We start from the raw sequence: 16,847 nt of genomic DNA on the forward strand, positions 1-16,847 counted from the left end.
TATATAATTGTGAAGTGTTTATGTAAATAGATTAATTTAAATTTCTTGCTGTATAAAATGTGTAGGAGGGCTTCTTGAGGTTTGCTTTCAGATGAGGTGTTTTCTCATTGATAGGGATGAATTTTCATCATTACCATTTGGACTTTTATCAACAATTTCGTTAAGGACAAGAGTCAAATATAAGTCCTTAGGAAAAATAAATGTTTCATCTCACACTTATTTCAGGGTACAGACTAGTTGCTGCAAGTGTGTACAGCCATCAGTTGTATAGGAAGGTGTTTTCATTCCTCCTAGTTCTATGGCTTATCTCTTGTATCTGATGGATTTGCTGAGAGTTTGTTTTTGTGGTGGGAAAGTTCATTTGAGCTGAAGTGTGTCAGGCTCACATAGACAAAAGTTACTGTGTGTTGTCCTACAAAAAAAGCAGACTACTTAATTTTTTTAACTGCATGTCATGTGTGTGTTTGTGATTTCTCTTTGTGGGATACCGAAATCAGGTTTATACTGTTAGGATCTTAGAGCTGTGGTTCGCAACCTTAGTTACCTGTGGGAATCACCTTGGAAAATTTCAGAAGTTTGCTGGTGCTGGTGCCTGGGTCCCACCCTTCAAAGATTGATTTGATAGGTCTGGGGTGTTGCCTGGGCCTCAGTTTCCTCAGTGAATCTCATGTGCACGTAAGGTTGAAAACCTCTGTTCTACAGACTCATACTGGACCTACCCGATTAGAATGTGCAATACCTTTTTTTTGTTTTTTTAAAGCACCTGAAAATTCTTGTCATAGTTACAAGAGTAATATATCATGAATATTTTAAATTATGTTTTTGAGTTTACCATAGTCACCTTAAAATAGGTGTTGTTAATGCTACCTATATTTTGAAAGTTGTTTACCAGATTTGGTCAAAAGACCAAAAGGCTTAACAATTAACTGTCTTTAATAGTGAGCTGTTATTTCCTTCAAAATACAGAAAGTAACAAGATAGGCAGAGAAATAACTGTTCACTTGGTCAGCCCCACAACTTACATAATTCAGGGAGATGAATAAAATCCCAGTTAGTCCATTTCTTACTAGCACTGGTTTTTCACAAGGAGTTTTGTAAATCCACTGTGTACGTTCTAGTCCTATGTCTTTCATTCTCAAAACCTGAACAGAGATATTTGAAGTTGTGGGTGCAAAAGTTACTAAAAAAGATTCCTCATTCAAATACTTAATTACTGCTTACCAAACGTACAAGTTTAAAAGCTTCTTTACGTAACTTCTCATATGTTATTTTCAAATTCAGTAGGCTATGGTAGGAAGTCCAATTAGATTGGAAGTTATATTTAATGTTCTACACAGAGTAATGGATGTCACTTGGGGAAAGGCTGGTGGCTGTCTTCTTATTTCAGCATATTTGGGTATGAGAAAATTAATTAACCTAAAATTCTCATATGATTTTGGAAAATGATGACTATTGAAAACACATTGAGACTACAATCCTGCAGCCTGTGGAACAAAAACCACATTCACAGAAAGATAGACAAGATGAAAAGGCAGAGGGCTATGTACCAGATGAAGGAACAAGAAAAAACCCCAGAAAAACAACTAAATGAAGTGGAGATAGGCAACCTTCCAGAAAAAGAATTCAGAATAATGATAGTGAAGATGATCCAGGACCTCGGAAAAAGAATGGAGGCAAAGATCGAGACGATGCAAGAAATATTTAACAAAGATCTAGAAGAATTAAAGAACAAACAAACAGAGATGAACAATATAATAACTGAAATGAAAACTACACTAGAAGGAATCAATAGCAGAATAACTGAGGCAGAAGAACGGATAAGTGACCTGGAAGACAGAATGGTGGAATTCACTGCTGCAGAACAGAATAAAGAAAAAGAATGAAAAGAAATGAAGACAGCCTAAGAGACCTCTGGGACAACATGAAACGCAACAACATTCGCATTATAGGGGTCCCAGAAGGAGAAGAGAGAGAGAAAGGACCAGAGAAAATATTTGAAGAGATTATAGTCGAAAACTTCCCTAACATGGGAAAAGAAATAGCCACCTAAGTTCAGGAAGCGCGGAGAGTCCCATACAGGATAAACCCAAGGAGAAACACGCCGAGACACATAGTAATCAAAGTGGCAAAAATTAAAGACAAAAAAAAAAATTATTGAAAGCAGCAAGGGAAAAATGACAAATAACATACAAGGGAACTCCCATAAGGTTAACAGCTGATTTCTCAGCAGAAACTCTACAAGCCAGAAGGGAGTGGCATGATATACTTAAAGTGATGAAAGGGAAGCACCTACAACCAAGATTACTCTACCCAGCAAGGATCTCATTCAGATTCGATGGAGAAATCAAAAGCTTTACACACAAGCAAAAGCTAAGAGAATTCAGCACCACCAAACCAGTTCTACAACAAATGCTAAAGGAGCTTCTCTAAGTGGGAAACACAAGAGAAGAAAAGGACCTACAAAAACAAACCCATAGCAATTAAGAAAATGGTAATAGGAACGTACATGTCGATAATGACCTTAAATGTGAATGGATTAAATGCTCCAACCAAAGGACACAGGCTTGCTGAATGGATACAAAAACAAGACCCATATATATGCTGTCTACAAGAGACCCACTTCAGACCTAGGGACACATACAGACTGAAAGTGAGGGGATGGAGAAAGATATTCCATGCAAATGGAAATCAAAAGAAAGCTGGAGTAGCAATACTCATATCAGATAAAATAGACTTTAAAAAAAAGAGTGTTACAAGAGACAAGGAAGGACACGACATAATGATCAAGGGATCAATCCAAGAAGAAGATATAACAATTATATGTGCACCCAACATAGGAGCACCTCAATACATAAGGCAACTGCTAACAGCTATAAAAGAGGAAATCGACAGAAACACAATAATAGTGGGTGACCTTAAAACACCTCACTTACACCAATGGACAGATCATCCAAACAGAAAATTAATAAGGAAACACAAGTGTTAAATGACACAGTAGACCAGATAGATTTAATTGATATTTATAGGACATTCCATCAAAAAACAGCAGATTACACTTTCTTCTCAAGTGCGCATGGAACATTCTCCAGGATAGACCACATGTTGGGTCACAAATCAAGCCTCATTAAATTTAAGAAAATTGAAATCATATCAAAAATCTTTTCGGACCACAATGCTATGAGATTAGAAATCAGTTACAGGGGAAAAAATGTAAAAAATACACACACATGGAGTCTAAACACTACATTACTAAATAACCAAGAGATCACTGAAGAAATCAAAGAGGAAATCAAAAAATACCTAGAGGCAAATGACAATGAAAACACGACGATCCAAAACCTATGGGATGCAGCAAAAGCAGTTTTTCTAAGAGGGAAGTTTATAGCAATACAAGCCTACCTCAAGAAACAAGAAAAATCTCAAATAAACTGTCTAACCTTACACCTAAAGGAACTAGAGAAAAAATAACAAACAAAACCCAAAGTTAGCAGAAGGAAAGAAATAAAGATCAGAGCAGAAATAAATGAAATAGAAACAAAGAATACAATAGCAAAGATCAATAAAATTAAAAGCTGGTTCTTTGAGAAGATAAACAAAATTGATAAACCTTTAGCCAGACTCATCAAGAAAAAGAGGGAGAGGACTCAAATCAATAAAATTAGAAATGAAAAAGGAGAAGTTGCAACAGATACTGTGGAAATACAAAGCATCCTAAGAGACTACTACAACCAACTCTATGCCAATAAAATGGACAACCTGGAAGAAATGGACAAATTCTTCGAGGGGTATAACCTTCCAAGACTGAACCAGGAAGAAACAGAAAATCTGAACAGACCAATCACAAGTAATGAAATTGAAACTGTGATTTAAAATCTTCCAACAAACAAAAGTCCAGGACCAGAGGGCTTCACAGGTGAATTCTATCAAACGTTTAGAGAAGAGCTAACACCCATCCTTCTCACTCTTCCAAAAAATTACAGAGGAAGGAACCCTCCCAAACTCATTCTATGAGGCCCCCATCACCCTGATACCAAAACCAGACAAAGACACTACAAAAAAAGAAAATTACAGACCAATATCACTGATGAATATAGATGCAAAAATCCTCAACAAAATACTGGCAAACAGAATCCAACAACACATTAAAAGGATCATACACCACGATCAAGTGGGATTTATCCCAGGGATGCAAGGATTCTTCAATATACGCAAATCAATCAATGTGATACACCATATTAACAAATTGAAGAATAAAAACCATATGATCATTTCAATAGATGCAGAAAAAGCTTTTGACAAAATTCAACACCCATTTATGATAAAAACTCTCCAGAAAGTGGGCATAGAGGGAACCTATCTCAACATAATAAAGGCCATCTACGACAAACCCACAGCAAACATCATTCTCAACGGTGAAAAACTGAAAGCATTTCCTCTAAGATCAGGAACAAGACAAGGATGTCCACTCTCACCACTATTATTCAACATAGTTTTGGAAGTCCTAGCCATGGCAATCAGAGAAGAAAAAGAAATAAAAGGAATACAATTTCGAAAAGAAGAAGTAAAACTGTCACTGTTTGCAGATGACACGATACTATATAGAGAGAATCCTAAAGATCCTACCAGAAAATTACTAGAGCTAATCAATGGATTTGGTAATATTGCAGGATACAAAATTAATGCACAGAAATCTCTTGCATTCCTATACACTAATGATGAAAAATCTGAAAGAGAAATTAAGGAAACACTCCCATCTACCACTGCAATAGAAAGAATAAAATACCTAGGAATAAACCTACCTAGAGAGACAAAAACCCTGTATGCAGAAAACTATAAGACACTGATGAAAGAAATTAAAGATGATACCAACAGATGGAGAGATATACCATGTTCTTGGATTGGAAGAATCAGTATTGTGAAAATGAATATACTACCCAAAGCAATCTACAGATTCAATGAAATCCCTATCAAATTACCAATGGCAGTTTTTACGGAACTAGAGCAAAATATCTTAAAATTTGTATGGAGATCAAGAAGACCCCGAATAGTCAAAGCAGTCTTGAGGGAAAAAAACGGAGCTGGAGGAATCAGACTCCCTTACTTCAGACTATACTACAAAGCTACAGTAATCAAGACAATATGGTACTGGCACAAAAAGAGAAATACAGAACAGTGGAACAAGATAGAAAGCCCAGAGATAAACCCATGCACCTATGGTCAACTAATCTATGACAAAGGAGGCAAGGATATACAATGGAGAAAAGACAGTCTCTTCAATAAGTGGTGCTGGGAAAACTGGACAGCTACATGTAAAAGAATGAAATTAGAACAGTCCCTAACACCATACACAAAAATAAACTCAAAATGGATTCGAGACCTAAATGTAAGACCGGACAGTATAAAACTCTTAGAGGAAAACATGGGCAGAACACTCTATGACATAAATCACAGCAAGATCTTTTTTGATCCACCTCCTAGAGTAATGGAAATAAAAACAAAAATAAACAAATGGGACCTAATGAAACTTAAAAGCTTTTGTACAGCAAAGGAAACCATAAACAAGACGAAAAGACAACCCACAAAATCGGAGAAAATATTTGCAAATGAATCAACGGACAAAGGATTAATCTCCAAAATATATAAACAGCTCATGCAGTTCAATATTAAACAAACAAACAACCCAATCCAAAAATGGGCAGAAGACCTAAATAGACATTTCTCCAAAGAAGACACACAGATGGCCAAGAAGCACATGAAAAGCTGCTCAACATCACTAATTATTAGAGAAATGCAAATCAAAACTACAATGAGTTATCACCTCACACCAGTTAGAATGGGCATCATCAGAAAATCTAGAAACAACAAATGCTGGAGAGGGTGTGGAGAAAAGGGAACCCTCTTGCACTGTTGGTGGGAATGTAAATTGATACAGCCACTATGGAGAACAGTATGAAGGTTCCTTAAAGAACTAAAAATAGAATTACCATATGACCCAGCAATCCCACTACTGGGCATATACCCAGAGAAAACCATAATTCAAAAAGACACATGCACCCCAATGTTCATTGCAGCACTATTTACAATAGCCAGGTCATGGAAGCAACCTAAATGCCCATCGACAGACAAATGGATAAAGAAGAAGTGGTACATATATACAGTGGAATATTACTCAGCCATAAAAATGAACGAAATTGGGTCATTTGTAGAGATGTGGATGGATCTAGAGACTGTCATACAGAGTGAAGTAAGTCAAAGAGAAAAACAAATACCGTATATTAACGCATGTATGTGGAACCTAGAAAAATGGTCCAGATGAACTCGTTTGCAGGGCAGAAATTGAGACACAGATGTAGAGAACAAATGTATGGACATCAATTAGGGAAAGTGGCGGGGGGGGGTGCATTTGGTGTGATGATTTGGGAGATTGGGATTGATACGTATACACTGATGTGTATAAAATGGATAACTAATAAGAACCTGCTGTATAAAAAAATAAATAAATTACCAACATTCAAAAAAAAAACACTTTGAAAGGTAGAAAAGCTGCTCCCACACTAATCAAAAGTGTGTTGCCCAAACATCTGTAATTTGCTATAGAACTGGAAAAAAGTTAAGGATAATTTTAGAAGCATCTCCAAGGGCAGTTACTGATACAGGAATTCTTGGGAAAATTATAATTTGTATTTAGTACTTGCCTGTTTTCTGGAGTCTTTCCTACTCTGTACGCCCTGGATTTGTCTTCCTATGAAATGTATAACGTTTCCAAACTATTTCTTCTTTCCCCTTGACCAAAATTGCTCTTTGCTATAGAGTTTTCCTTGGTGGGGGGATGGTGAGGAGCAGGGGAAGTTAGATGATGGGTTGAGAGACAAAGCAATTTTTATTATTTTCCCCCAACCATATACTTAATTTATGGCCTGTGTACCCACTACTTGGATTTATTAAATAGTAATATATTTTCACATTCATAATAAAACATTACAGGTATGTCTAAGCTTCTGGAACTTCTCACTGAACCCATTTCCCTCTCTTCTTCTGCACAGGTAACCAGTGTGTGGGGTTTATCTTTTTCAGAAATATTTTCATAAACCAAATCAATCTCTTAAGTAATAAATCAAAAGGAGTGAAATTTAGGAGGGAAATGTTTATGAGCAGAAAGTTGATACCCCACTAGAGATTATTATGTTTAGTGATGAAACCAATGCTGCATCTAGCTTTTTTCATCTTTCTGTATATGCATGTTCAGTACTGTTTGTTTAAAAACTTTCCTGTTAAAAAATTGTAGAAGCTTGAGAACCTAGGCTATAGGGAGACACAAAGGATTAATTCTACTTTGTTAAAATCTACTAATGTGTGTCGAAATGTGATTATGGCTTGTTGACAAGGGACCATTGGGTGAACAGAATCCAGTGTTTATGGGACTAGGTTGTTGGCAGGCACAGTTAGCAGTGCCTGCACACCAAAACCAGCCAACTCTTTTTTCTTTAGTAAATTCTCTGTCAAATAAGAGATCAACCCCTTTAAATTTTAGATAATGAATAGAATTCATTTAGACTTTAATTCACAGTACACAGTTAAAGTAGGTTATTGTTGATTAGATTATCTTGGTTTTACATGCTGTTCTGTTTGGTTCACATGAAAAGGACTGAAGTAAAGCTGATGAGGGTTGAACAAAGATCATAAATTTTTTTAGAGTTCAAAAATATGAGTAAAATTATTTCAGAAGTAATGGAAATATTTAGTACCATTCATAAGAAAATCAAGTCCTTTTGGGAGGACTGTGTTTCTAGTCACTAATTTAGGTATTTATTTGTGGGAAATGAGAAAAGATCAATGTATGGGTTAGAGGCAGAGATTTCCTACTTCAAGCTGAGGCAGTGATTAGCTACCACCCCTTTCACCCCTCCCCAGCCCTCCCGTTCATCTAGGAAGAGTGAGCTTTTCTTCATTCATAAGGTAAGATTAATGTCACACTCTGTTTATGTAAAACATCAACAGCAAAACGACCTTTATCTTATTCCACTCTTCCTGACCCCCAAATTAGTTTCCCTTCTAAATTCTACTGAGCAATTCCTTAATATTTCCATATCTCTATGACTTGAAAACTAGGAGTCATCCTTGATTCTTTTTCCCTTTATATATAGTCAGTCACCAGACTTTATGGATTCTACCTCTTTGTCTTTTCTAGGCTACTTTGAGCCTTACATTTCATAACAAGTATGAGATGTTCAAGGTTTCTTCCAGCTTTAAAATACTATGATGACCTTTAAGATCTAAAATTAAATGTTGGAATGTAGTCTTGAAGCCTTGTTGAAGGAATACTAATAATAAACTTTGAAGAAAAAGTACAGATTTTAGATCAGATTCCTTCAAAAGTATCCTAAAAGTTCAGAATAAGACATTTAGAAATTTGTACTTAGTGTGAAGTCTTAGTATTAATATTACATATGAATCATTGAATATTTATTAATATGGCTTGTGTCTAATATTGAACTTTACATCTAACTTTTGCTGAAGAAAAAGCTTAGTTCTTATTGAAGAAAGAAGAGTAAATTTACTCTAGTATCTTAATCAGTCAGCATCTGGGCAGGTGGGACTAGACTTTCCAGCTACAGACACTGAGAGAACCTGGTGTGTCCCCAATGATAAAAATTTTAATTTAAATTTTTTATTTCTGAACGCTTCTTACAAAAGACTTCAGAAGTCACTTGGAAAGATTTAATGTCTGTCATTTCTTTGGGGGATCCTAAATTAAGAAAAGAGACTCTATTGGTTGGTCTTAATGCAAATACTATAAAATTGAGAAAAAAATTGATAGTGGAAGGAGATGTCTGGGAGAGAGGATAGGAAACAAAGTTTTGAGGACAGGTAGCTTTTGAGGATTTGACTTTTGAGGCAGAGTAGGAGGTAAATTGGAGTATATAGATCAGAAAATATTAAGTGCTAGAATGATATAAAAACTTCTGACGTAGTGATTTAAAAAATGAAACTAGTAAAAATTGACATGTTTTTCTAAATGGTACCTTGATATTTAGGATTTTTTTTTAATGTGGAGAGCATATTTGCTTGAAGGCTATAGTGAGTCTTTTTCTCTAACATAGCTATCAGGAACCATGAAAAATAATATTTTTAATTTCCCAGGCTTTTTTCTTACATTCGTTAACTCAAATAACCATGAAGCAACTCCTGTGTATACTGGACATTCTGCTCTCTTTGCCCTGCTTTCATTATAAGTTTAGCTTCACAATGAAGATTTATTCTTTTGGCCTATTTCGAATGTTCAAGCTGCTAGTTTCTAGTTTCTACAAAACCAGCACCTGTTATCTCTCACAGTCTTCTAAATTTTCTTGGGGGTTAATAATTTGTTTCCTTTTGAGCACCAGCTGCAAGCCCCAGGGGTCTGACTGACTTTCTGAAAGGAGTAGGTATTTGAAGTTCTCTTGAAGGAGAATGAGGTTTGATCAAGGGTTCTAAGAATGGATAAGAATTTGCCAGGGAAAATTCAGGCAGAGAGTATGACATGATCAAAGGCATGAACATGGGGCATATAAGGTATATTCAATATATGAGATGTGATATGGCATGTTAAAAATGTACAATATTGTTAGGAAATAGTGGGATGCCATTGGGAAGATAGGGAAAAGATCATGGAATGTCATGAATTCCTGGTCAGTTAATAATATTACCTATCATTTATTGAATGTTTATTATGTGTCCAAGTCTGTGTTAGGCCCCTTATGAAATACTCATTTAATTCTTACAAACAGTCCTGTGTTGTAGATAACTATCCTCTGAAGAAACTGGGGCTTAGGGAAGTTAAATAGGTGGAAAAGACTCAAACAGCTAATAAGTTAGCTTTGAATCCACATCTCTCTTCAAATATGCTGCCATATTAGTCCTCTCTAGCTATTTGGAGTTGCTTTGCAGTGACCTGTATATTTTAGACAAGAAATTTGCAACAATCTTGAGCAGCTTCTTATAGACTAGGTGATTGCTGTTATATTGACCTGAGGGAAGAACCATGATTATTAATGTGCCAAGTTTCAGAAGAACTTCAAATATAAATACACTGCTACAGGAACATGAACTAATGGCCCACAAAAGAAGACTGAATTTATTAATATTTTGGATAACAAAACACCCTCTTGGTATCCAAGGCTCCTTAAAAAAACAAAAAAACTAGGAAGTGTCTGGGACAAATGCTCAAACTGGTATGTTCAGGGAGACCCTCATTACTCTATCTAGGCCATAAATATTTGACAGTTTAGGTCTGGTGAAAAGCATCTGGTTTTAGTAATATTGATAATATGGCTACCCACCTCTTGGCTCCTTGAATTTAGAAGCTGATTCATACGTGTTTGTTTTAATTGTATTCTAACCCAGAGGTAGCATTGTATCTTAATGGAATGTCAAACTGAAGTATTTTTGTTATTGTTGTAGTGAGTGAATGTCTTCCATTGAATCACAGCAATTTTAGTAACTGGTAGCCTATGATTTAAAGAATTTTAGATGTGAAGGGATCTTAGTAATCGTCCAGTGGTCTTCTTGTACAGGTAAGGCAAAGGAAGCGTGGAACAAGAGGATGTGGCTGTAGTTGCTTATAAATTTAAGGCTGTTAGAACTACAACTAGGACTAGAACTCTTTTTACCAAACTGCACTACTTCCAGTGTTTATAAGAGGGTGTTGTGTAGACTGTCACCCTAATAGTAGAAGTCTCTTACTGTTTATGAGTCTGGAGTCCTAAAGCAATGGTCTTAACCTGCGTGAGATATAGGTAGCTGTGTATCAGAATTTCTTGGGCATCTTTCACAAATACATACATTGACTGCTCTTTGAAAGCCACTTGGCTAGAGAGCCCATCGTATCTAGAGCACCTTTAATCATTAAGCATAGGCCCTGTGGCTAGAAACATGCAAAATATTCTTGTGTTTTGGAAATAGGTGTCTAGAAAACAGGTAGCTTGATAATCTAACTAATGATTGCATTGCAGACGGATACCATAAGGTTATCCTTTCCAGTGCTCACAAAGACATTTGATTGGATTACCATATGTTCTGAAAAACTAAGTAAAAAAATTTGACTTGTGAGACCTCTGATATTTCAACATGATTATGTTTATGGATATACAGATTATGAGATTTTATTGCATACCAGCAAATTAACCTGCTGTAGTTTCATGGAAGCTGGTAAGAAGACATGAGTATCAGCATTTTTGCATCAGTTTCCTGGGCTCCACCTACCATGGGTAACATGAAGTGGGCTGGATGACATCTGCACATAGAGTGGGGTGCATTACTGGAGAGCAGCCTTGAGTTTAGGGAGCACAAATTTTTGCTCTAGGAGGAGGCACAATCTCTAACTTCCAAGGCTATTGCTTTACAACCACCCTTGAAAAGATAGTATGGAGCAAAGAGCAGACAGTGCCTCTGCTTACAGGGCATGCAGAAATATGAGAGACCAATGGAGAATTATCTCCCCAAAGACATCATATTATATGAGACAAACTAGCTTATTGTCTATTCTCAATCTAAATGAAATATGTTAAAAAATAAACAGGGTTTCAGAAGTGTGACCTCTGTGCACTTTGTTTTTATTTGGAGAGAAACTCTTTTGTTTGCATGTTACATGCCCCTGTAACTAAGGTAACATGAAAGTTAACTTGCTTAGTTTTGATGAAGGGTGTTCTGGTCAACTGGATTTTCTTTTAAAATATTCAAATTCCTTTATGCCAAAAGAACACACCCTATTCCTTTATCTCTCCTCCCTCTTTTTATCTTGAAACGATTTTCCTCTGTGTTGTTTTATTTCAGCAAATGCCTAGAGTGTGCCTGTCATGGACCAGATACTGTATACTAGTAGGGTATATACATATGATTGTGTGTCCTTTATTCAGAGTTGTTATAGGCCAGGCATTTTTATTTTTATTTCATCCTCACACCAATCCTGTGCCACTTGAGAGGAGGAGACAGCATAGGCTAAAGGTTAGAAGGGTTTTCCTGGGAGAGTGAAAAACATTTACAAAGGGTTTGCAGAAGACAGGTGATGATAGGCAGCAAAAGATATTTCAAGGACAATATATGTGAAGGTCCAGAAGAGAGAAAGAAGGCAGAATTGTGAGTACTTCATGATACTGATACTAAGCTTTTTTTTTTTTTTTTTAATTAAAGTTTCAAATTTAAACCTGTTGAGGTCTTTGCAGATTGTATTCTATCAGGGAGTGAAGTTCTGCTTTTATAGATCTTGGTAGTTGTGCTTATCATATATGAAACCTTCCATGCAGACTTTTAAAATATCTTTTTTGGGAGGGGAGGGTGGAGGAGGGGGAGAGATATTTCACTATATATCTTTTAGTGTTAGAATGCTGCTGTATTAAAGGTAGCAGTTTTTGGAGGAGATGGCTTATGAGTTTGCTGTTGAAAGCATGGTTTTCATTCTGATACAGTTGTATATCAGTAACACAATTTTCAAAATAGCTTTATTTAACCAAACCTCTATATTTGTCTATTGACCAGAGTTGTGGTTTGTTTTTCATTTGAAAAGCTTATCACTTGCTCCAGGCACAATATGGTTCATATTCTTAAGTTATCCATGACATTAGAAATTAAATAGTTTCCCCATGCCATTTATTTATTTTATTTTATTTTTTCCCCCCCTTTTAATTAATTAATTAATTTATTTTTGGCGTGTTGGGTCTTCGTTTCTGTGCGAGAGCTTTCTCTAGTTGTGGCAAGCGGGGGCCACTCTTCATCGCGGTGCACGGGCCTCTCACTGTCGCGGCCTCTCTCGTTGCGGAGCACAGGCTCCAGACGCGCAGGCTCAGTAGTTGTGGCTCACGGGCCTAGTTGCTCCGTGGCATGTGGGATCTTCCCAGACCAGGGCTCGAACCCGTGTCCCCTGCATTAGCAGGCAGATTCTCAACGACTGCGCCACCAGGGAAGCACCCCCATGCCATTTATTTTTAATCAGGATAGTAAAGGTGTTGCTAACTTTTAAACAAACCTCTAGCTATTAGAGGTTTTCATTAGCTATTGGTTTCTTCCAACAAATGCTTTAACTCTAGTATTAAAATTTTTAGCCTATTAAAATATTGATTCAATTAACAGTTTAACCCCAGTTTTTCTAAATAGATTTTGTTCAAGAGAACGCTGCTCTAATTACATGGTTAATTTCATCACAAAACATTTCTCAAAAAGGTATACTCTTGATTAAAGGGTCATAGTGAGGATTAAATGAAAATATATGTAAAGTACCTTATATAAAACTTGGCATATAAAAAGTTCTCAAATGATAGTTACTAGTCCTCTTACCACGTTATTGTTTTTAAAAGCTGATTAAGTTGGTGTTGCATGCATTTGCATTTAAGTGGCAAATATAAAAAGTTTGGAGTGGAGATTGTCTAAGCCTACGCTAATACAGTACCACTAGCCACATGTGGCCATTTAAATCTAAATTTAATTAAAAATCCTGTTTTTTGGTCCTACTAGCCACATTTCAAGTGCTTGGTAGCTGCATGTGGCTGGTAGCCACTCTTGATGGTGTAGAACATTTTCATTGTTGCAGAAAGTTGTATTGGATAGTGCTGGTCTAACATAGTGGTTTTTAGTATTTTTTTCTCCCAATCAGTAGAACACTTCATTCATGAGATTTTAACCAGAATCCCATACCATAGGTAGTAAGATGCAGAGATGCTCTTCAGGAGATCCAAGAATCACTCCACTACTCCACTTAACCTCCCCATGGGCCTCACAACACAGGGCCCTTAGGTACCTAGTTAGAAAGTGGTCATTTGCTCTTTTTTTAATCCAACTAATAAATGTGGAAAGAATTATAGAAATAGAAAAATCTGTAAATAGAATAAGCACTACAGAAATAATTGATTGAGATAAGATGCTGAAACCATTGGGTGAAAGATTTTTGGGACAGGATATGGAGAAACTTAGTTACCCAGATGATCAAACTTAACATTGTAGCATGAACTGGTATTATATGCATCTTGATGTGATGCACCAAGAAGAATAAAACTTCACCTGTGTGGTATTTCAGCCAATTTTTAAAAAATGATAATTTAAAGAAGAAAAAAATCAGATGAATCCAAGTAGGGGATCTTCTACAGAACAGTTGGCTTAGACTCTTGAAAAAATATTGGTAATATGAAAGACTAAATAAATAGGGAAATTAAAGGAGACTAAAGAGACATGGCAATTAAACTGTGTGCTGGATCCTTCATTGGATCTTGGATTGGAGGGTAAACCATATAGGACATTATTGGAATGATTGGAGAAGTTTGAGAATGAATGGTAATAATAATAATAATAGTAATAATAGATTTTTATATGGTAATTATATTGTGATTATGGAAGAAAATACCTGTGCTCTTAGGGGAGTACGTATTGACATATTTAGGAGTGAAATGTCATGATGGTGCAAGTAACTTTCAAATGGTTCAACCAAAAAAAAAAAAAAAGTGTGTATGTGTAAAGAGAGAAAGCAAATGTGGCAAAATATTAACAATTGGTCAGTCTAGATTTCTCAACCTTTTTGTAATATTCAAAGATTTTTTTCACTACCACCCCCCACCCATGAACCAATTTTGCCCTTTTGGAGGCAATATTTCCCCCACTGAGACTGAATGATCTAGATAAAGGATGTAAGGGTGTTTGTTGTACTTTCTTACAACCTTTTTTTAGGTTTGAATTTTTTCAAAATAAAAAATTGGAGTAAAAGAAGTTGCTTCTTATTCTGTATGCTTAGCAGACAACTCCAGGAAATGTCCCTCCATCTTTTCTGCTTTATGATAGCAATGGAATGGATTTGTGAGGTTTCAATAGTCCTTCAAGGGAAGGTGGTATTGAGCTGAATCTCTGATGAAGAGTTGTAAGTTGATTCAACCGATTAGTAGGAAGACAGGCATTTCAGGCAAGGAAACAATGTACATAAAAGCATCTTAGTTTATATGTAACATATATGTTTATATGTAGTTTATATGTTTCAGTGTTTGTTTCACCAGAAGTTATTCACAGTAGATTATTCAGATTTGTTCTTTCCTTTTATGGCAAATTGTAGTGCATATAAGAAGTATTTGCACATCAATTCACTTAGCAGCACTTTCCAGTGACACAGATGCTCTGAGTCTCAACAGGTAGGTAACTACAGGTAGAATCAATTAGGGGTTGCCTGTTTCCGCCTTTTTAACATTTTGGTGACCACCTAGATTCAGATATTTGTTATAATTTGTAACAAATAATATCTGGTTAAGGTTCTTGAATTGGAATTTTAAGATCAAAAGACATTTATTTCAGAATAATGTCTTCATGAATAAATGATTAATAGGCTTACCAAATTGTTTAGTTATACATTATTCAACTAATATTATAAATTAATTATAAATATCTTGTACACTTTAAACAAACAGTATGAATTTTATTCCCCTTCTCTAGGAAATTGATGATAATTCACTGGTAGGATTGGCTATGTCAAAGACCCAGTGTGTTTTGTTCTGCTTTCTTCTCATGTATGTTGCAAGGTGTTTTCAGGCTTCCTCTGAGTATCTTAATGGAAAATAAAATAGATGAAAAAAGGAATAAAGTTTTAGGATCAGGGAAAAATATAAATTAGAAAGTCAAGACTACAGGAACAGTTAGAACACATGTTAGAATTCTTGATCATTTCCTAAAGTTGAGCTGGAAAAAGTTTTTGAGTTATAATTTACCTACAGTAAAATGTATAAATCTTAAGTGTATAGCTTGATGATTTGAGGCTGGGAATTTGATTCTGAGAATTTCCTTCTGTCTAAAGCCAAAAATAAAATGCACAAGTTCCTTGGAGGTGGCAAAACTTTTCCAAGTGCATATTTCTTTTTATTTTAATAAATTTATTTATTTGTTTTTATTTTTGGCTGTGTTGGGTCTTTGTTGCTGTGCGCGGGCCCTCTTTAGTTGCAGCAGGTGGAGGCTACTCCTCGCTGCGGCATGCGGGCTTCTCATTATTGTGGCCTTTGTTGCGGAGCACAGGCTCCAGGCACGTGGGCTCAGCAGTTGTGGCTCGTGGACTCCAGAGTGCAGGCTCAATAGTTGTTGCGGAGCACAGGCCCAGCCGCTCTGTGGCATGTGGGATCCTTCCGGGCCAGAGCCTGAACCCGTGTCCCCTGCATTGGCAGGCAGACTCTTAACCACTGCGCCACCAGGGAAGCCCACCTAGTGCATATTTCTGAAGAAAGTTCACTTGAATGGGGCCTCATAAAGGGAGTATTCAATGATGTAATGGGTTTCACAAAGCTCTTTTCTTACATCATCCTAGGTGAAAGCTAATGTCATGATGCTTAGGTGTAATTTTTATTGGGGGTGAATGTTGGGGAGCTAAGTAAGTAATCTTTATCCAAAAATAAAACCTAGAGTGTATCAAGAAATGGTTGAGCTCTCTCTCTCTCTCTCTCTCTCTCTATGTATATATATATATATATATATATATATATATATACACACACACATTCTCTCACATAAAATATATATGTATATGTATAAAGGTATATATATGTATAAAGGTTTATATAATATATATGCATATATATATTATTTCTTTAAATTTCTGATGATAAGAATTGGGCAAGGAAAGGGCTTGAGTGCAGTTATTTGGGGTTATCAACTAGGAGTGGATTTATTGCTTTAAGAAATAAATATGCAAGTGATAATTTCCTTTTCTGGAAATTCAGAATTTAAAAATTTTCCATTTGAATCCAAAGTTGTCCCACATTCAGAGGAAAGTAGGCCATTAGAGAATCTGCAGGTTAAGCCAGGATTCTTCTGAAGGAACAATTCTTTGTCTGATTTAAAGTTGAAAAGGAATCAGT

General features: G+C 36.0%; 1 protein-coding gene across 2 annotated transcripts in view; it reads left to right on the plus strand.

Moving 5' to 3' along the window:
* HS2ST1 (heparan sulfate 2-O-sulfotransferase 1) overlaps positions 1-16,847 on the plus strand; it is a 199,106-nt gene that overhangs the window by 27,987 nt on the left and 154,272 nt on the right. The gene's annotated exons all lie outside the window — the stretch shown is intronic.

The sequence above is a fragment of the Eschrichtius robustus genome, chromosome 3 (genome assembly GCF_028021215.1).
Source record: "Eschrichtius robustus isolate mEscRob2 chromosome 3, mEscRob2.pri, whole genome shotgun sequence".
In the NCBI taxonomy this organism is placed as follows: Eukaryota; Metazoa; Chordata; class Mammalia; order Artiodactyla; family Eschrichtiidae; genus Eschrichtius; species Eschrichtius robustus.